The sequence below is a fragment of the Triticum aestivum genome, chromosome 7A (assembly GCF_018294505.1).
Source record: "Triticum aestivum cultivar Chinese Spring chromosome 7A, IWGSC CS RefSeq v2.1, whole genome shotgun sequence".
NCBI lineage: Eukaryota > Viridiplantae > Streptophyta > Magnoliopsida > Poales > Poaceae > Triticum > Triticum aestivum.
Window position 1 is genome coordinate 709,138,879 of NC_057812.1, and position 22,742 is coordinate 709,161,620.

Consider the following 22,742-nt stretch of genomic DNA (forward strand, 5'->3'; position numbering starts at 1 on the left):
GGCGAGTGCTCGACTGTAGCTAAGCCCCCCGAGTGGGAGGACTGCTCTCCACTCGGCAGGATTTTTTCAAACTTAGGCGAGTGCTGGACTGCTGTTAAGCCTCTTAGTGAGAGAACTTAGGCGAGTGCTCGACTGCAGCTAAGCCCCTGAGTGGGAGGACTGCTCTCCACTCGGTAGGATTTTTCCAAACTTAGGCGAGTGCTGGACTGCCGTTAAGCCTTTTAGTGAGAGAACTTAGGCGAGTGCTCGACTGCAGCTATGCCCCCGAGTGGAAGGATTGCTCTTCACTCGGTAGGATTTTTTCAAACTTAGGCGGAACGGATTCGTGACTAAGCCCACCCACTGGGGGATTTCAGGAGTAAATAAGAACAACACAATCGAATGAGAGAACCGTAAGCTCTTGTCTTTGATAAACGAATTACAAAAGGTGTTGCTTATTACATTTTATTTGAATGAGTGTTTAAGTATAAAAGGGGCGGAGTAGCTCCGCGTTCCAAGCCCGTGGCTCGTCTTTCTTATGCTCGATACTGTAAAGATGGTATGCTCCGTTGTGGAGAACTTTGGTGAGGATGAAGGGGCCTTCCCATGTTGGAGCGAGCTTGTGTGGTTTCTGCTGATCCACTCGAAGAACCAAGTCTCCTTCTTGAAAGGCCCGACCCGTCACATTCCTGGCGTGGAATCGACGCAAATCTTGCTGATAAATGGTCGAGCGGATCAAGGCCATCTCTCTTTCCTCCTCTAAGAGATCGACTGAATCTTGCCGGGCCTGCTCTGCTTCTACTTCGGAGAAGAGTTCAACTCGGGGTGCGTTGTGGAGCAAGTCACTTGGCAGAACAGCTTCGGCTCCATAGACTAAGAAGAAAGGAGTTCTTCCATTCGACCGATTAGGAGTTGTCCATAAACCCCACAGAACTGACAGAAGTTCATCAACCCAAGCACCTGCTGCGTGTTTGAGATCACGCATCAGTCGGGGCTTCAGTCCTTTGAGAATTAGGCCATTGGCTCTTTCTGCTTGTCCGTTCGACTGCGGGTGAGCAACAGAAGCATAGTCGACTCGAGTGCCCTGAGAGGCACAGAAAATTCTGAACTCATCGGAATCGAAGTTCGATCCGTTGTCCGTGATGATGCTGTGTGGTAATCCATATCGAAACGCCAATTCTCTTATAAAACTGACAGCGGTGCTAGCGTCAAGGTTCTTGATGGGTTTGGCTTCGATCCAGTTGGTAAACTTGCCGACTGCAATGAGCACGTGAGTGAAGCCACTTCTACCGGTCCTCAGCGGTCCAACCATATCCAGTCCCCAAACAGCGAAGGGCCAGACTGTAACATCCCAAAATTCTAAATTTTGGAATGTTATATTAAATAGATACATTTGATTGATTGTTTGATTGATTGACTGAAAGTGAGTGAATTCGAACTTTTTGAAAGTTAAATGAGAGGGAATAAAAGGACTTTCCCAAACTTCCATTTTTGTATTTATGATATCCGTGAATTCTTTTCAAATACAAAACCCTTGAGCGAAGATGATATGACTTCTTCCATTTAAATTAAATGAAAGGGTATTTGAAAATAATTGAATTTCATTTGGAAATATTTTAATTCATAAACTTCATGCAGCTCAATGATTTTCATGAGAGAAGATAAAATGACTTCTTCAAATTATATGAAATATGAGTTGGGAGTTTCAAAGAATTAAATTCAAATTTCTTTTGAATTTATTTTGAATTTGGAGTTATTTGAGTTTTATTCAAATTATTTTTCTCCAAAAATAAAATATATGGAAAATAGGGTAACATGATTCCCTACAACAGAAAATTGGAGATAAATAAATTTGAAATCATTTTGATATTTTAAAATGATTTTTATTGGATTTTACTAGACCAGTAGCACTCTTTGAATTATCTAAATTTGTGAGGATTTTATGCAGCATTATAAAAATGTTCATGTTGTAGAAAACTTTTTTTGCAATTTATGGTATATTATATGCCTATATAAATTTTTTGTTTTATCTTTGCTATTCGGTTTTCCTTCTGTTTCTATTTGAAAAAAAACTTTACGTGCAGCCCATATTTATTTATCGCCTACATGCGCAGTATAGTAGCTTCTGGCGCCCCAGTGTTTTTTTCTCTCTTAAATGGGCCAGGCCCAGCCAGCCTTTTTTTTCTCTTAGGCCGATTTTTTTTTAAAAAAACCGCAGCCGCAGCGTGCGCGTGCGGCCGGCCAAAGGCCTTTAGGCCCATCCGCCTCTTTTCTTCTCTGTTTCGTATATCTTCGTCTACATTTAGTCCCACATTGCCTATCCTTTAACCCCTAATCCTCTTTCCCACCAATAAATATAGACCCATAGAGCCTCCAAAAATTATCCGATTCGGGTTAAATCAATATTTTAGTTTGACTAGATTCATTTAAGAAAAATATATTTCTCCTCTCCGGCGCGATTTCTGGAAGTTGTCTCCTCTCTCCAAAGTTGTCTTTTCTCTGCCTTATAAAGATATCTTTCTTTGTTTTTTTTCTTCTTATAATTTCGTAGTTTATTATTTTTTTAGACTAATATGATAGAATAATTAGATTATCAATTAGTCTATGTATTTATACGTTAGACCTTAACCGTAGCTATTTTTTTCGTAAAACAGCTTGACGTTGATTTTTCAAATAGCCATAATTTTTCACTCGTTTATCCAAATTAGATAAAACCAGCGCCTATAGCTTCATCTTGTTTTCACCTATCCAGTGAACCTGTCACATGAACTGTTCGAAATTTTCAAATTTCGAATTTTGTTCAGATTCATATTCAAACTTCTTTTGAACATAACTTGAGTTTCGTAACTCCGATTTAGTTGAATCTTTTTGGAAATCGAAGCTCTTGACCTAAACTTTCTGATAAGGCCAAATTCACTTAATTTTGGTACTGTTAGAAATTTTTTTATGTTGCAAGAGTTATTTGCTTGGTTTGGACGTTTACCGAATTGTCTTCTTCGATCTTCCCGATCTTCTGAGTGATTGCTTATGTGTGGTTACTATTGCTTGCTCACGACAGATTGAACGGAGTGTGACGAGTAGAACTATTAAGAGTTTTGAGTGCGAATCATCTACATCAACATTGCAGGCAAGTTCACACTTTGATCATACCCTTTATCACCTAGTTTTTATGCATTAGTTCCAATCCTCAAACATTGCATGGTTAGGATGTCATTAACATGTGGGTTGGGAAGTAGATGATAAGGTAGAACCTATTGCCATTTTATTATCAAACCCTGGGAGTTACTTATACGTTATGCTTATATCGCTATGCTATGCACGTAGACGTGGATTGGTTTGAAAGAATTCATGAAAGATGTGAGAGATTATTGTTAACTAAGGTTTAACTTAAGGTGGCTACTTTAATACACATCTGGGTGGATTGGTTGGGGCACCCTGGGGATATACCAGTGGACTTGCCCGGACACCTGGGGAAATACCAGTGTTGTCATAGGAGGTCCTGGGGATATACCGTGTGATCATCCTACGGTCCGCCACCCAGGCCCAAAGGGATCATAAGATTATTCATGCTAGAAACTTCCGTGTGCAACCACAAGCTATTATGGGCTCTAGCATAGTTGAGTAAGTTATGTGAAGCTCTTGAAGAGGTGGATCAGCAGGTAGTGGGTTGTAGGTCTGGTATGGTCTGCCCGGAGTAGAGAGTTAATGTTTCTGAAAGACTGTGTCTCGGTCATCCGTTTCTCAAACACCATGTAGTGCGAGAAATCCAACGGAGGCGATCGAGTCTTGTGGGGAAAAGTGCGCAAACCTCTGCAAAGTGTATAAACTAATCATGGTTAGCCGTGTCCCCGTTATGGACAATCTTGAGTCTCTTGTACTTGGATTATCATATTGATCTGATCACGTTACTTAAATAATTTGTTGGGTTAATGATTATTATTTTGGGATTGAGTTGGAGGAACCTTCTCAATATTTTCAACCAACTTTGTAGTTAAATAAAATATATTCCTTTGCAGTAGGGAAAAATTGGCTTTTCGCAAAAACTATAACCATAGAGCTTTTCCACCAGCCAAATATGCATGTAGTGATAGACTTTATTCATCATTCTCCTATGGTGTGAATTTGCCAGTACATTCAATGTACTGACCCTTTGTGGCTGCAACGTCTCATGTTGCAGGACTTCTTACAACGAGTAAGTGATACGTTAGGGTTACGATTTCTACACTCAACTTTGCCGTTGGTGTTGATGGGAATCCACAACCTTGTTGTTACTTCCGATATTTGGATTGAGGTAATAGTATTTACGTTACTTTTTCATGTGATTTACCTCTGTTATAAATTCTCGAGTACTGTGTGTGTCAGCATACCGATCCAGGGATGACACTTAAACACAGAGACTTGACCGTCTGAGGTCGGGTCGCTACACAGACGAGGGGGATGGTCTTCAGGGCTGACGCTGGCTTGTGAGACATATCGGAGTAAAATTGACAGCCTTCACATCTGTCGACTATATCTTTCGCCATCTCATTTGCTCATGGCCAATAGAATCCAGCTCGGTATGCTTTAGCCATGATGGCCCGAGAGGACGCATGGTGACCACAGGTCCCCGAGTGGATGTCATTGAGGATCATTCGACCTTCTTCTGGTGTTATGCACTTCTGACCGACTCCAGTCACACTTTCTTTGAACAACTGCCCTCTTATCACAGTAAAAGCTTTAGATCGGCGGACGATCTGTCGAGCTTCTTATTCATCCTCTGGGAGCTCTTTCCTGAGGATGTACGCAATGTAGGGCACCGTCCAGTTGGGAGTAATGGCCAGAACCTCCATGATTAGGTCGACCACAGCTGGGACCTCGACTTTAGTCGGATCCGTGGCGCTCTTGGGTTGTGGGGGCTCTTCAATGGAAGGGTCTTCCTGAACTGTCGGCGTGTGAATATGCTCCAAGAACACATTGCTAGGAATGGCCTCTCTCTTGGAACCTATCTTTGCCAATTCATCGGCTGCTTGATTTTTCAATCGGGGGATGTGGTGGAGTTCTAACCCCTCGAACTTCTTCTCAAGCTTTCTCACCGCGTTGCAGTAACCAGTCATGGCTGGGCTTCTGACGTCCCACTCCTTCATCACTTGATTAACTACCAAATCTGAGTCTCCATAGACCATGAGGCGACGGACACTGAGTGAGATGGCCATGTGCAACCCATACATGAGTGTTTCATACTCTGCTTCATTGTTGGAGGAATCAAAGTGAATCTGGAGGACATATCTGAGCTTGTCTCCTCGGGGGGATACCAGAACTACTCCAGCACCAGAACCGTTCAACATCTTGGATCCGTCAAAGAACATGGTCCAGTGCTCCGAGTGAACTTGAGTCGGCAGTTGTTGTTTGTTCCACTCGGCGAGGAAATCTGCTATTACTTGGGACTTGATAGCTTTCTTTGCCTCAAACTTGATATCCAAGGGAAAGAGTTCAATCGCCCATTTGCCACTCGACCAGTTGCATCCCTGTTGTGCAGAATCTCTGACAATGGAGCGTTGCTAATGACTGTAACAGAATGATCTAAGAAGTAGTGTGCAACTTGTTGGAAATATGCCCTAGAGGCAATAATAAATTGATTATTATTATATTTCCTTGTTCATGATAATCGTTCATTATCCATGCTAGAATTGTATTGATAGGAAACTCAGATACATGTGTGGATACATAGACAACACCATGTCCCTAGTAAGCCTCTAGTTGACTAGCTCGTTGATCAATAGATGGTTACGGTTTCCTGACCATGGACATTGGATGTCGTTGATAACGGGATCACATCATTAGGAGAATGATGTGATGGACAAGACCCAATCCTAAGCATAGCACTAGATCGTGTAGTTCGTGTGCTAAAGCTTTCCTAATGTCAAGTATCATTTCCTTAGACCATGAGATTTTGCAACTCCCGGATACCGTAGGAATGCTTTGGGTGTACCAAACGTCACAACATAACTGGGTGACTATAAAGGTGCACTACAGGTATCTCCGAAAGTGTCTGTTGGGTTAGCACGAATCGAGACTGGGATTTGCCACTCCGTGTAAGCGGAGAGGTATCTCTGGGCCCACTCGGTAGGACATCATCATAATGTGCACAATGTGATCAAGGAGTTGATCACGGGATGATGTGTTACGGAACGAGTAAAGAGACTTGCCGGTAACGAGATTGAACAAGGTATCAGGATACCGACGATCGAATCTCGGGCAAGTACAATACCGCTAGACAAAGGGAATTGTATACGGGATTGATTAAGTCCTTGACATCGTGGTTCATCCGATGAGATCATCGTGGAACATGTGGGAGCCAACATGGGTATCCAGATCCCGCTGTTGGTTATTGACCGGAGAACGTCTCGGTCATGTCTGCATGTCTCCCGAACCCGTAGGGTCTACACACTTAAGGTTCGATGATGCTAGGGTTATAAAGGAAGTTTGTATGTGGTTACCGAATGTTGTTCGGAGTCCCGGATGAGATCCCTGACGTCACGAGGAGTTCCAGAATGGTCCGGAGGCAAAGATTTATATATAGGAAATCTTGTTTTGGTCACCGGAAGAGTTTCGGGGTTTATCGGTAATGTACCGGGACCACCGGGAGGGTCCCGGGGGTCCACCAAGTGAGGCCACCAACCCCGGAGGCTTGCATGGGCCAAGAGTGGTGAGGGACCAGCCCCTGAGTGGGCTGGTGCGCCTCCCACAAGGCCCAAGGGGCAGCTAGGAGGAAAAAAGGAGGAAACCCTAGGCTTAGATGGGCCTATGGCCCACCCTAGGGGGCGCCTCCATCTCTCCCCTCTTGGCCGCCCCTTGCTTCCCATCTAGGGCTGCCACCCCCCCTAGGTGTGGGAACCCTAGAGGGGGCGCACCCTCCTCCCTCTCCCCTATATATAGTGAGGCCTAGGGCTGCCCATAACACGCGATTCGATCTCTCGTAGGTGCAGCCCTGCATCTCTTCTTCCTCCTCTTCTGTGGTGCTTGGCGAAGCCCTGCAGGATAGCCATGCTCCTCCACCACCACCACGCCGTTGTGCTGCTGCTGGATGGAGTCTTCCTCAACCTCTCCCTCTCTCCTTGCTGGATCAAGGCATGGGAGACGTCACCGGGCTGTACGTGTGTTGAACGCGGAGGTGCCGTCCGTTCGGCACTAGGATCATCGGTGATTTGGATCACGACGAGTACGACTCCATCAACCCCGTTCTCTTGAACGCTTCCGCTTAGCGATCTACAAGGGTATGTAGATGCACTCTCCTTCCCCTCGTTGCTGGTTTCTCCATAGATAGATCTTGGTGATACGTAGGAAAATTTTGAATTTCTGCTACGTTCCCCAACAATGGCATCATGAGCTAGGTCTATGCGTAGTTTCTATGCACGAGTAGAACACAAAGTTGTTGTGGGCATTGATTTTGTTCAATATGCTTGCCATTACTAGTCTTATCTTGATTCGGCGGCATCGTGGGATGAAGTGGCCCGGACCGACCTTACACGTACTCTTACGTGAGACTGGTTCCACCGACTGACATGCACTAGTTGCATAAGGTGGCTAGCGGGTGTCTGTCTCTCCCACTTTAGTCGGATCGGATTCGATGAAAAGGGTCCTTATGAAGGGTAAATAGCAATTGGCATATCACGTTGTGGTCTTTGCGTAGGTAAGAAACGTTCTTGCTAGAAACCCATAGCAGGCACGTAAAACATGCAAACAACAATTAGAGGACGTCTAACTTGTTTTTGCAGGGTATGCTATGTGATGTGATATGGCCAAAAGGATGTGATGAATGATATATGTGATGTATGAGATTGATCATGTTCTTGTAATAGGAATCACGACTTGCATGTCAATGAGTATGACAACCGGTAGGAGCCATAGGAGTTGTCTTAATTTATTTATGACCTGCGTGTCAACATAAACGTCATGTAATTACTTTACTTTATTGCTAACCATTAGCTGTAGTAGTAGAAGTAATAGATGACGTGACAACTTCATGGAGACACGATGATGGAGATCATGATGATGGAGATCATGGTGTCATGCCGGTGACAAGATGATCATGGAGCCCCAAGATGGAGATCAAAGGAGCTATATGATATTGGCCATATCATGTCACTATTATTTGATTACATGTGATGTTTATCATGTTTATGCATCTTGTTTACTTAGAATGACGGTAGTAAATAAGATGATCCCTCATAATAATTTCAAGAAAGTGTTCCCCCTAACTGTGCACCGTTGCGACAGTTCGTTGTTTCGAAGCACCACGTGATGATCGGTGTTAGATTCTTACGTTCACATACAACGGGTGTAAGACAGATTTACACACGCGAAACACTTAGGTTGACTTGACGAGCCTAGCATGTGTACAGACATGGCCTCGAAACACAAAAGACCGAAAGGTCGAGCATGAGTCGTATAGAAGATACGATCAACATGAAGATGTTCACCGATGTTGACTAGTCCGTCTCACGTGATACTCGGACACGGCCTAGTTGACTCAGATCATGTAATCACTTAGATGACTGGAGGGATGTCTATCTGAGTGGGAGTTCATAAGATGAACTTGTTTATCCTGAACATAGTCAAAAAGGATGTTGCAAATTATGTCGTAGCTCGCGCTTTAGTTCTACTATTTAGATATGTTCCTAGAGAAAAAAATTAGTTGAAAGTTGATAGTAGAAATTATGCGGACTAGGTCCGCAAACTGAGGATTGTCCTCATTGCTTCATAGAAGGCTTATGTCCTTAATGCACCGCTCGGTGTGCTGAACCTCGAACGTCGTCTGTGGATGTTGCGAACATCTGACATACACGTTTTGATAACTACGTGATAGTTCAGTTAAATGGCTTAGAGTTGAGGCACCGAAGACGGTTTTGAAACATCGCGGAACATATGAGATGTTTCGAGGGCTGAAATTGGGATTTCAGGCTCGTGCCCATGTCAAGAGGTATAAGACCTCCGACGATTTTCTTAGCCTACAAACTAAGGAGAAAAGCTCAATTGTTGAACTTGTGCTCTGATTGTCTGCGTACAACAATCGCTTGAATCGAGTGGGAGTTGATCTTCCAGATGAGATAGTGATGGTTCTCCGAAGTCATTACCACCAAGCTGCTTGAGCTTCGTGATGAACTATAATATATCAGGGACATATATGATGATCCTTGAGATATTCGCGATGTTTGACACCACAAAAGTAGAGATCAAGAAGGAGCATCAATTGTTGATGGTTGGTGAAACCACTAGTTTCAAGAAGGGCAAGGGCAAAAAGGGATGCTTCATGAAACGGCAAATCAGCTGCTGCTCTAGTGAAGAAACCCAAGGTTGAACCCAAACCCGAGACTAAGTGCTTCTGTAATAAAGGGAACAGCCACTGGAGCAGAATTACCCTAGATACTTGGTAGATGAGAAGGCTGGCAAGGTCGATAGAAGTATATTGGATATACATTGTGTTGATGTGTACTTTACTAGTACTCCTAGTAGCACCAGGGTATTAGATACCGGTTCGGTTGCTAAGTGTTAGTAACTCCAAATAAAAGCTATGGAATAAACGGAGACTAGCTAAAGGTGAGCTGACGATATGTGTTGGAAGTGTTTCCAATGTTGATATGATCAAGCATCGCACGCTCCCTCTACCATCGAGATTGGTGTTTGCGTTGAGCATAGACGTGATTGGATTATGTCTATCGCAATACGGTTATTCATTTAAGGAGAATAATGGTTACTCTGTTTATTTGAATAATACCTTCAATGGTCTTGCACCTAAAATGAATGGTTTATTGAATCTCGATCGTAGTGATACACATGTTCATGCCAAAAGATATAAGATAGTAATGATAGTACCACCTACTTGTGGCACTGCCACGTAAGTCATATCGGTATAAAACGCATGAAGAAGCTCCATGTTGATGGATCTTTGGGCTCACTCATTTTTGAAAAGTTTGAGGCATGCGAACCATGTCTATTGGTGTATATGCATGAAGAAACTCCATGCAAATGGAGCGTTTGGACTCACTTGATTTTGAATCACTTGAGACATGCAAATCATACCACATGGGCAAGATGACTAAAAGCCTCGTTTTCAGTAAAATGGAACTAGAAAGCAACTTGTTGGAAGTAATACATTTTGATGAGTGCAGTCCAATGAGTGCTGAGGCATGTAGTGGATATCGTTATGCTCTTACTTCACAGATGATTTGAGTAGATGTTGAGTATATTTACTTGATGAATCACGAGTCTGAGTTATTGAAAGGTTCAAGTAATTTCAGGGTGAAGTTGAAAGATCGTCGTGACAAGAGGATAAAATATCTATGATATGATCATAGAGATGAATATTTGAATTACGAGTTTGGCACAGAATTAAGATATTGTGGAAATTGTTTCACGACTAATACAGCCTGGAACACCATACTGTGATGGTGTGTCCGAACATCATAACTGCACCCTATTGGATATGATGCATACCATGATGCCTCTTATCGAATTACCACAATAGTTTATGGGTTAGGCATTAGAGACAACCACATTCACTTTAAAAGGGGCACCACCTAATTCCGATGAGATGACACCATATGAACTATGGTTTAGAGAAACCTAAGCTGTCATTTCTTAAAAGTTTGGGGCTGCGACGCTTATGTGAAAAAAGTTTCAGGATGATAAGCTCGAACCCAAAGCGGATAAATGCATCTTCATAGGACACCCAAAACAGTTGGGTATACCTCCTGTCTCAGATCCGAAAGCAATAAGGGATTGTTTCTAGAATCGGGTCCTTTCTCGAGGAAAAGTTTTTCTTGAAGGAATTGAGTGGGAGGGTGGTGGAGACTTGATGAGGTTATTGAACCGTCTCTTCAACTAGTGTGTGGCAGGGCACGGGAAGTTGTTCCTGTGGCACCTACACCAATTGAAGTGGAAGCTTATGATAGTGATCATGAAACTTTAGATCAAGTCACTACCAAACCTCGTGGGATGACAAGGATGCGTACTACTTCAAACTGGTACGTAATCCTGTCTTGGAAGTCATGTTGCTAGACAACAATGAACCTACGAGCAATGGAGAAGCGATGGTGGGCCTGGATTCCAAAATGGCTCGAGGCCATATAATCCGAGAGAGGATCCATGTATGAAAAAAAAGTGTAGACTTTGGAAGAACTACTTGATGGTCGTAAGGCTGTTAGGGACAGATGGATTTTAAAAGGAAGACGGACAATGATGGTAAGTATCACCATTAAGAAAGCTCGACTTGTCGTTAAGATGTTTTCCGACAAGTTCAAGGAGTTGACTACGGTGAGACTTTCTCACTCGTAGCGATGCTAAGAGTCTGTTGGAATTATATTAGCAGGTACTGCATTATTTATGAAATCTTGCAGATAGGATGTCAAAATATTGTTTCCTCGTGATTTTCTTGAGGAAAGGTTGTATGTGATACAACCAGAAGGTTTTTTCAATCCTGAAAGATGCTAATAAGTATGCAAAGCTCCAGCAATCCTTCTGAGGACTGGAGTAAGCATCTCGGAGTTGGAATGTATGCTTTGATAAGATGATCAAAGATTTTGGGTGTATACAAAGTTTATGAGAAACTTGTATTTCCAAAGAAGTGAGTGGGAGCACTATAGAATTTCTGATAAATATATGTTGTTGACATATTGTTGATCAGAAATGGCGTAGAATTTCCGAAAGCATATAGGGTTATTTGGAAAGTGTTTTTCAATGGAAAACCTGGATTAAGTTACTTGAACATTGAGCATCAAGATCTATAAGGATACATCAAAATGCTTAATGGTACTTTCAAATGAGAAGATACCTTGACATGATCTTGAAGGTGTTCAAGATGCATCAGTCAAAGAAGGAGTTCTTGCCTGAGTTGTAAGGTATGAAGTTAAGACTTAAAGCTCAACCACGGCAGAATAGAGAGAAAGGACGAAGGTCGTCCCCTATGCTTAAGACATAGGCTCTACAATATGCTATGTTGTGTACCGCACCTGAAGTGTGCCTTGCCATGAGTCAGTCAAGGGTTACAAGAGTGATCCAAGAATGGATCACAGGACAGCGGTCAAAGTTATCCTTAGTAACTAGTGGACTAAGGAATTTTCTCGATTATGGAGGTGATAAAGAGTTTGACGTAAAGAGTTACGTCGATGCAAGCTTAACACCTATCCAGATAGCTTTGAGTAGAGATACCGGATACGTATAATGGAGCAACAATTTAGAATAGCTCCAAGTAGAACAGTTATTTGGAATAGCTCCAAATGTAGCGTAGTAGTTGTATCTACAAGATGACATAGAAATTTGCGAAGTACATACGGATCTGAATGTTGCAGACCCGTTGACTAAAACCTCTCTCACAAGCAACATGATCAAACCCAGAACTCATTGAGTGTTAATCACATAGTGATGTGAACTAGATTATTGACTCTAGTAAACTCTTTGGATGTTGGTCACATGGCGATGTGACCTGTGAGTGTTAATCACATGGCGATGTGAACTAGATTATTGACTCTAGTGCAAGTGGGAGACTGTTGGAAATATGCCCTAGAGGCAATAATAAATTGATTATTATTATATTTCCTTGTTCATGATAATCATTTATTATCCATGCTAGAATTGTATTGATAGGAAACTCAGATACATGTGTGGATACATAGACAACACCATGTCCCTAGTAAGCCTCTAGTTGACTAGCTCGTTGATCCATAGATGGTTACGCTTTCCTGACCATGGACATTGGATGTCGTTGATAACGGGATCACATCATTAGGAGAATGATGTGATGGACAAGACCCAATCCTAAGCATAGCACTAGATCGTGTAGTTCGTGTGCTAAAGCTTTCCTAATGTCAAGTATCATTTCCTTAGACCATGAGATTGTGCAACTCCCGGATACCGTAGGAATGCTTTGGGTGTACCAACGTCACAACGTAACTGGGTGACTATAAAGGTGCACTACAGGTATCTCCGAAAGTGTCTATTGGGTTACCACGAATCGAGACTGGGATTTGTCACTCCGTGTAAGCGGAGAGGTATCTCTGGGCCCACTCGGTAGGACATCATCATAATGTGCACAATGTGATCAAGGAGTTGATCACGGGATGATGTGTTACGGAACGAGTAAAGAGACTTGCCGGTAACGAGATTGAACAAGGTATCGGGATACCGACGATCGAATCTCGGGCAAGTACAATACCGCTAGACAAAGGGAATTGTATACGGGATTGATTAAGTCCTTGACATCGTGGTTCATCCGATGAGATCATCGTGGAACATGTGGGAGACAACATGGGTATCCAGATCCCGCTGTTGGTTATTGACCGGAGAACGTCTCGGTCATGTCTGCATGTCTCCCGAACCCGTAGGGTCTACACACTTAAGGTTCGATGATGCTAGGGTTATAAAGGAAGTTTGTATGTGGTTACCGAATGTTGTTCGGAGTCCCTGATGAGATCCCGGACGTCACGAGGAGTTCTGGAATGGTCCGGAGGTAAAGATTTATATACAGGCAATCCTGTTTTGGTCACCGGAAGAGTTTTGGGGTTTATCGGTAATGTACCGGGACCACCGGGAGGGTCATGGGGGTCCACCAAGTGGGGCCACCAACCCCGGAGGCTTGCATGGGCCAAGAGTGGTGAGGGACCAGCCCCTGAGTGGGCTGGTGTGCCTCCCACAAGGCCCAAGGGGCAGCTAGGAGGAAAAAAAGAGGAAACCCTAGGCTTAGATGGGCCTAAGGCCCACCCTAGGGGGCGCCTCCCTCTCTCCCCTCTTGGCCGCCCCTTGTTTCCCATCTAGGGCTGCCGCCCACCTAGGGGTGGGAACCCTAGAGGGGGCGCACCCTCCTCCCTCTCCCCTATATATAGTGAGGCCTAGGGCTTCCCATAACACGCGATTCGATCTCTCATAGGTGCAGCCCTGCATCTCTTCTTCCTCCTCTTCTGTGGTGCTTGGCGAAGCCCTGCAGGATAGCCACGCTCCTCCACCACCACCACGCCGTTGTGCTGCTGCTGGATGGAGTCTTCCTCAACCTCTCCCTCTCTCCTTGCTGGATCAAGGCATGGGAGACGTCACCTGGCTGTACGTGTGTTGAACGCGGAGGTGCCGTCCGTTCGGCACTAGGATCATCGGTGATTTGGATCACGACGAGTACGACTCCATCAACCCCGTTCTCTTGAATGCTTCCGCTTAGCGATCTACAAGGGTATGTAGATGCACTCTCATTCCCCTCGTTGCTGGTTTCTCCATAGATAGATCTTGGTGATACGTAGGGAAATTTTGAATTTCTGCTATGTTCCCCAACACAACCTTCTTCGTGGTCATGTAAATTCCATAGACAAGCTTCTAATAGTGAGGATATCTCTGCTTTGACGGGGTCAGGACTTCAGAAATACAATAAACTGGGCGTTGAACTTTGTACGCTTTTCCTTCTTCTTCCGCTCGACCGTAAGTATTGTACTGACGACTTGTCCAGTGGCTGCTATATAAAGCAAAAGTGGCTCTTTGCTGATTGGAGCAGCAAGCACTGACTGGGTGGAAAGCATGGCTTTTAGCTCTGCAAATGTTGTATCAGCTTCTGGAGTCCACTCGAACGCATCTGATTTCTTCATCAGTTAGTAAAGAGCCAGGGCCTTTTCACCGAGGCGAGAAATGAATAGACTTAGGGCGGCCAAGCAACCAGTAAGCTTCTGGACATCATGCACACGCACAGGGCGTTTCATCCGAAGTATAGCGCCTACTTTCTCTGGGTTAGCATCGATTCCTCGTTCGGAAACAAGAAAACCGAGTAACTTTCCGCCTGGAACTCCAAACGTGCACTTTGATGGATTGAGCTTGATATCATACCTTCTGAGGTTGGCAAAGGTTTCGGCGAGGTCGGTCAGCAGGTCAGAACCTTTACGTGACTTGACCACAATGTCATCCATGTATGCTTCCACATTCCGACTGATCTGAGTGAGCAGGCACTTCTGAATCATTCGCATAAATGTGGCTCCGGCGTTCTTCAAGCCGAATGGCATTGTGACATAACAGAAGCACCCGAACGGGGTGATAAAAGCTGTCTTTATTTCATCAGGTCCGTACAGACGGATCTGGTGGTACCCGGAGTAGGCATCCAAAAAGGACAAACGCTCGCACCCAGCAGTCGAGTCGACTATCTGATCGATGCGAGGGAGAGGGAAGTGATCTTTCGGGCAGGCCCGATTGATATGCTTGAAATCGATGCACATGTGGAGTGAGTCATCTTTCTTTGGGACCATGACAACATTGGCTAACCACTCGGAGTGGTAAATCTCTTGGATAAACTCAGCTGCCAAAAGCCGAGCCACCTCTTTGCCGATTGCTTTTATTTTCTGGACGGCGGACCGTCGAAGATGCTCTTTGACTGGTTTCACTTTCGGGTCAACTCGCAAACGATGCTCGGCTAGTCCCCTTGGAACACCTGGCATGTCAGAAGGCTTCCATGCAAAGATGTCCCAGTTCTCACGGAGGAACTGGATGAGCGCTTCTTCCTATTTGGAGTCGAGTGTGGTTGAAATGTGGGTCGGAGCTGCATTGGGGTTCGTCGGGTGAATGTGAACAGACTTCGTCTCGCCAGACGACTGGAATGCTGAATCTGTGTCTGGCTTCTTGGCTCGCAACAAGTGACTTGGGTCTGCATTTTTCTGGTATTCTTGCAATTCTGCCACGGCCATCTGGGCATCGGCGATCTTTGAGCCCTTTTGGAAACACTCTTCCGCCTTTTTCCGATTACCAGAGATAGTGATCACTCCTCTGGGACCAGACATCTTCAGTTTGAGGTACACGTAACAAGGTCGAGCCATGAATCGTGCATAAGTTGGCCTGCCCAGAATTGCATGATACGCACTCTGAAAATCCACGACTTCAAACGTCAACTTTTCTTTGCGGTAATTTTTGGCATCACCAAAAACCACGTCGAGTGCAATCTGACCGAGGGACGCAGCCTTCTTGCCTGGGATGACCCCATGGAAACTCATGTGTCTTTCACTAAGTCTGGACATCGGAATGCCCATTCCTTTCAATGTTTCTGCGTACAGAATGTTCAGGCCACTGCCACCGTCCATCAGGACCTTTGTCAGTCGAGTGCCTTCGACCACTAGGTCGACCACCAGCGCTTGCCTCCCAGGGGTGGTGATGTGCGCTGGGTGATCAGACTGGTCGAACGTAATGGCAGTCTGTGACTATTTCAAGTAATTGGGTGTCGCCGGAGCGACCATGTTCACTTCTCTGTTGATGACTTTCAATCGACTCTTGTTTTCAACATCATCAAAAATCATCAGAGTGGAATTCACATGAGGATAACCATCATCATCTTCCCCTTCACTCTCAGCCTTGTCTGCCTCCTTCTCCTTTTCCTTGGGCTGTTTCTCTCGGAACTGCTGGATCAGGAGCCGACACTGTCGAGTGGTATTCTTCGGGTAAATGAAATTACCTTCTTCGTCTTTTTTGGTGTGGATATGGCACGGCAGATCCAACACGTCATTTCCATCTTGATCTTTTACTTTCTTGGGGTTCCATGGCCCTTTGGGCTTCCCCTTGAACTTTCCTTGAACCACAGCCAAGGCCTCACCCGGAGCAGTTGGTTCGGCCTTGCGTTTTTGTTTTCGACTGGAGTTTCCTCCTCCGGCTTCGTGGGTGACTGCTTTGTGCTTGCCGCTCTGCAGTCGCTCCTCCTCTTCACCATTGGCATACTTGGTGGCGATTTCCATCATCCGAGTCAAAGTCATGTTTCCTGTCCGACCGAATTTTAGATTCAACTCTCGGTACCTGACGCCTTCCTTGAAAGCACAAATTGCCTAATGATCAGACACATCTTCCACCATGTGGTGCAGGGTGATCCACCTCTGGATATAATCTCTCAAAGTTTCATTCGGTTTTTGGACGCAACACTGTAATTCTGTCAAACCTGCTGGCCTCTTGCAAGTACCCTCAAACGTTCTGACAAACACTCGGGCGAGATCTTCCCAAGTATAGATGCTGCCAGGCGCCAACTGATTCAGCCATGCCCTAGCCGAGCCCTCCAACGTCAGAGGAAGGTGTTTCATGGCCACCTCATCATTGCCGCCACCAATCTGGACAGCCACTCGGTAGTCTTCGAGCCAGGTGTCAGGCTTGGACTCTTCGGTGAACTTGCTGACTCCAGTCACCAACCTGAAGTTGGGGGTAATCATTGCAGCTCTGATAGCTCTGCTGAAGCACTCTGGGCCAGAGACATGCACCCTGTTGCTGGTTTGCGGGCCTCTGTCATGGACATCTCGGTGAGCTCTGTTTCTGTCGACCAAGCCTTGTACGAGAAGAGATCTCGCATCAAAGCCTGGCTCCTTGGGGTCGACTGGAATACCTCTTCCGACGCTGTTAGGGCACCTATCTTCGTGTGGCCGTGACACGTACGACCCACTCCTTGGAGGAGGCGTGGGCACTCGACAGCGACCATCGCGATCGGCTCGACGATCATACTGCTCCTGGTTTCTGTACTGATCACGCCGCTCTCCACGTCCCTCACGCCTCGGGGGCGATCTTGGGCTATGGGCCGACTGGACCGTATCTGCGACCACAGATCTGCTATGGATCCTAACCCGCGACTGAGACACGGCCGTATTCTGCTCTCCTGCTGCCCAGAGCAAGGCCCTGATCTGCGCCAGACCTCGGCCAACTTCTGACTGGGAAGGTTGAATCGACTCTGCTATCCAGGCCGCAGCTACTAGGTTTTGGATCGGTGTTTGGTATACCTGAGCCGGAGGTGGAAAAAGTTGGCGTCGGCTGGACTCAGGAGCACGTTGACGAGCGCGATCGTCGAGTGCACGCTGTAGGTTCTCTAGCCAAGTGCGCTCAGCCAGATTGGCCAAGCGAGCCTGTTCCAAGGCCTGGGCCTCGGGCGTTTCTCCAACTATAGGAGTATTCAGGGCATCCATGTTTCGGCGACGAAGTTCTTCTCTCTCCTGCGAGGAGAGGCTCGGGGCGGTATTCCTCATGAACGCGCGATGGATCGCTGTTCCCGTCACCTCCGTCTTCACGATCGAAGCCCAGAGGACCGCGTGGTCCATTGACCATCAGGACTTCCGCTGCCGAGTCATTGCTGCCGCACTCGGATGCAGTCTCTACGGAGCTAGTCGGCAGATCGAACAGGCCGTAGAGAGACTCGTCGGGCTCGAGCGCCGCGACTTGAGGGGTGGCCGACTGGCGGGCCACCGCATGCTTCACCCACTGTTGAACCCTCGACCGGCCGGTGCGCTTGTTCCGGCGGGTCGTAGTGAGGGGGAAAGCCGTAGGAGTCGACTGTTACTAGGTCGACGGTTGCCGCAGGAGGACACCGCGGACGCACGCGTGAAAGTGCGTCGCCCCGCGGGCGGGGAGCGCATCGACGTTGAGTGGTGCCTCCTGAAGCCAAGCGGAGTCGTCGGCGACAAACACAAGAACGCCGAGACGGATCTCGCGGCCCTCAACCAAACCTCTTCCTAGAACCATGATGATGGGGATCAGAAAAATTGCAACTTCTCCAATAAGTCGCTAAGACACCAGCCCCACGGTGGGCGCCAACTGTCGTGGATCTAAGACTGACAGTAGAATGGGGGGTAGGTATGAGGAGGCAAGATCCTAGCTATGGAGTAGTTGTACACACGAGTTTTATGAGTTCAGGCCCTTCTCGGAGGAAGTAACAGCCCTACGTCTTGGTGCCCTGAGGCGGTCGACTGGATTATACGTGAGTGTGTGTTTACAAAAGTGCGAACCCCTGTCCCAGAGGAGGGGGTGGCTTATATAGAGTGCGCCAGTACCCCAACTCCCCTCCGTTACACAGGGTTCAATGTTCATAAAGGTGGGGCGTTACTGGTAACATCTACAATAAAGTGTTATAAATGCCCATAATGCTATGGTTTATGTCTCGACCATTGCAGAGTGGAGGGCTTCTCGTCTTCTGGTGGTTGAGTGTCTTCAAGGTGGTCGAGTGTCTTCAAGGAAGTCGAGTGAGCACATCTTCATGGTCGAGTGGATGATATTATCTCTTCGACTGCTTCTGATTCTTTGTAAAGATGTCCTCGGGGAGGGTATGCTGGACAGGTCCATGACCCTACCCTAGGTACATAGCTTCATCAATAGCCATGTAGTCAGCATCAGTAGTGGAACAAACCACAATAGACTGGAAAGTTTCTCTCCAACTCATAGCACAACTATCAATGGTAAAAACATAACCTGTGAGTGATCTTCTCTTATCCAAATCACCAGCAAAATCAGAATCGAGAAAATGAACAAGTCCATCTCCAGTTTTCCCAAACTGTAAACAAGCATTAGATGTACCTCGTAGGTATCTGAAAATCCACTGAACTGCTTTCCAATGCTCTTTTCCAGGATTAGCCATGTATCTACTGACAACACTCAATGCATATGATAAATCAGGACGAGAACAAACCATGGCATACATAAGTGAACCAACTGCACTCGAATAGGGAACTCTAGACATGTAGTCAATACCAGCATTTGACTTAGGACATAAGGCTGATGAAAATTTGAAGTGTGCAGCTAATGGAGTACTTATTGGCTTGCCATTATGCATATTAAAACGACAAAGAACATTATCAATATATCCCTTCCGACTAAGATATACTTTTCCAGACTGTCTATCTCTGGATATTTCCATGCCAAGTATTTTCTTTGCTGCACCCAAATCCTTCATCTCAAATTCATTACTCAGTTGCTTCTTTAGTTAATTAATCTCTAACGTGCTCTTTGCAACAATTAACATATAATCAACATAAAGGAGCAAATAAATAGCTGAACTATATATTGACAGTTTGCTAATAAATACAATTATAATAATTAGACCTTTTGAAACCTTGAGAGAGCATAAGGGTGTCAAATCTCTTGTACCACTGTCTAGGGGATTGCTTCAATCCATAAAGAGATTTCTTTAACTTATAGACAAGCTTTTCTTTTCCAGGAATAACAAAATCTTGAGGTTGTTCCATATAAATATCCTCTTCTAATTCTAACATCCAATTGTTGAAGCTCAAAATCATTCATGGCAACAATACTGAGTAAAGTGCGAATAGGGGTATGCCTCACAACGGGAGAAAAGACTTCATTATAGTCAATACCTAGAATCTGGCTATAACCTTTAGCAACTAACCTTGCTTTATATCTTGTCTCATCATTAGGTGAAACACCTTCTTTCCTCTTAAAACCCCACTTGCAACGAATATGTTTCTTCTCTCTAGGTAATTTTACTGAATCGCAAGTGCCATTCTTTTCAAGTGATTCCATCTCATCATGCATAGCGGTCATCCACTTATTACTATCACCAGAAATAATAGCCTTGGCATATGAATAAGGCTCTGCATTACCTTCAATTTCTTCTGCAACAGATAAAGCAAAAGAGACAATATTGTAGTCTTCAATTAACCTTCTAGGTTTACTAATACCACATCTAACACTTTCACGTGCAATATTCCAACTGGGTAGAACAATAGGCTGAATTGGAGTGACATGTTCATCATCAACGACTAGTTCATCATGTGCATCAACATTTTCCTTATCAGATGTATGATACGTCCATGTTGCATCATGCTTTTATATCGATATTTATTGCATTATGGACTGTTATTTCACTTTATGTCACAATACTTATGGCTATTGTCTCTTATTTTACAAGGTTTACATAAGGAGGGAGAATGCCGGCAGCTGGAATTCTGGGCTGGAAAAGGAGCAAATATTAGAGACATATTATGCGCAACTCCAAAAGTCCTGAAACTCCACGGAACATCTTAAAATAAATAAAGAAAAATCCTCGCCAAAAATGAAGGCCAGGGGGACCACACCCTTCTCACGAGGGTGCCCCCCCTAGGGCACGCCCCCTACCTCGTGGGCCCCCTGGTGGCTCTCTGACGTCCATCTTCTCCTATATGAAGTCTTTCGAGGAGAAAAAAAAGGAAGGAACTTATCGGGACGAGACTCCGCCGCCACGAGGCGGAACCTTGGCGGATCCAATCTAGAGCTCTGGCAGAGCTGTTCTACCGAGGATACTTCCCTCCGGGAGGGGGAAATCATCAGCATCGTCATCTCCAAACCCTAGTTCATCTCTTGTATCCAATTCTTGTCTCAAAGTCCGGGATAGGTGTTAGTAGGTTGCTAGTAGTGTTGATTACTCCTTGTAGTTGATGCTAGTTGGTTTATTTGGTGGAAGATCATATGTTTAGATCCTATATGCATATTATTACCCCTCTGATTATGAACATGAATACGCCTTGTGAGTAATTACGTTTGTTCCTGAGGACAAGGGAGAAGTCTTGCTATTAGTAGTCATGTGAATTTGGTATTCATTTGATATTTTGATAAGATGTATGTTGTCTAGCCTCTAATGGTGTTATGTGAACGTCGACTACATAACACTTCACCATTATTTGGGCCTAGAGGACGGCATTGGGAAGTAATAAGTAGATGATGGGTTGCTAGAGTGACAGAAGCTTAAACCCTAGTTTATGCGTTTCTTCGTAAGGGGCTGATTTGGATCCACATGTTTCTTGCTATGGTTAGGTTTACCTTAATACTTTTGTTGTAGTTGCGGATGCTTGCAATAGAGGTTAATCATAAGTGGGATGCTTGTTCAAGTAAGAACAACACCCAAGCACCGGTCCACCCACATACCAAATTATCAAAGTATCGAACGCGAATCATATGAACGTGATGAAAACTAGCTTGACGATATTCCCATGTGTCCTCAGGAGCGCTTTTCCTATTATAATAATTTGTTCCGGCTTGTCCTTTGCTACAAAAGGATTGGGCCACCTTGCTGCACTTTATTTACTTTTGTTACTTGTTGCTCGTTATCTATCTTATCACAAAACTATCTGTTACCACTTATTTCAGTACTTGCAGAGAATACCTTGCTGAAAACCGCTTATCATTTCCGTCTGCTCCTCGTTGGGTTCGACACTCTTACTTATCGGAAGGACTACGATAGATCCCCTATACTTGTGGGTCATCAAGACTTTTTTTCTGGTGCCGTTGCCGGGGAGTGTAGCGCCTTTGGTAGGTGGAATTTGGTAAGGAAAAATTTATATAGTGTGCTGAAATTTACTATCACTTGTTACTATGGAAAGTAATTCTCTGAGGGGCTTGTTCGGGGTATCTTCACCCCGTCCAGTAGAGCAAAGAGTTGCTCCTCAACCTACTGAACCTATTGAAAGTGAAACTCCTTTTGAATTTCCTTCGGGTATGATGGAAAAACTGCTAGCTAACCCTTTTACAGGAGATGGAACAAAGCATCCTGATGAGCACTTAATATATGTGGAAGAAGTTTGTGGATTATTTAAGCTTGCAGGTATACCCGATGATGTTGCTAAGAAGAAGGTCTTCCCTTTATCTTTGAAGGGAGACGCATTGATATGGTATAGGCTATGTGATGATATGAGATCATGGGACTATAAAAGATTGAAGCTGGAATTTCATCAAAAGTATTACCCTATGCATCTTGTTCATCGTGACCGCAATTATATATATAATTTATGGCCTCGCGAAGGAGAAAGCATCGCTCAAGCTTGGGGGAGGCTTAAATCAATATTATATTCATGCCCCAATCATGAGCTCACTACTAGGAAAAGGCCTACTAATGGCGCACCAGTTTTGCCTACTAATGGCGCATCACTGGTGCGCCATTAGTATCACGCCACTAGTATTTATTACTAATGGCGCACCACTGGTGCGCCATTAGTATCTGGTATACTAATGGCGCACCACCCAGTGCGCCATTAGTATATAACACC